The sequence below is a fragment of the Penaeus monodon genome, chromosome 22, assembly GCF_015228065.2.
Source record: "Penaeus monodon isolate SGIC_2016 chromosome 22, NSTDA_Pmon_1, whole genome shotgun sequence".
NCBI lineage: Eukaryota > Metazoa > Arthropoda > Malacostraca > Decapoda > Penaeidae > Penaeus > Penaeus monodon.
Window position 1 is genome coordinate 21260478 of NC_051407.1, and position 544 is coordinate 21261021.

Here is a 544-nt window from a genome sequence, read left to right on the forward strand (position 1 = left end):
CACTCTTATGCTTTTGCTTTGTAAGGAATTTATAGAGCACCCTTTTCATGCATTTCCAGTAAAAAATGCAACCTGAGGATGATACCATTGGTCGTAGGTACCATAAATATGGAAAATTCCAACCCCACCCAGGCACCCAATCATTTTCTTCACTTATTTGCAAAGATAATGCACTTAAATGACTGACCACCAACGTTGTAATAGTTTACCATGACCAACAGACATTTTATACAAATATCAATATAGAGAATGATTTTATCTGGGGCAACTAATATTTTTTCTTTATGTAAAAATGGGTTTACTCCTATTAAATGACAATGATTAAAACGTTAATCTTATGCGCATGTGTTTACATACATATCAACCTATTCGAAAATTAAAACTACCCAGTGCTCCTCCCCCTAGAGCGTTGGAAAAATTCAACAGGTTTGGAAATTCTCACCACAAAATAATTTTACACATGTGCTTCAACAATTCTCAAATTTGAACCGATATGTTGTGTTCAAGCTAGAATCATACTCGTATAACAATTTTGTACTGATAA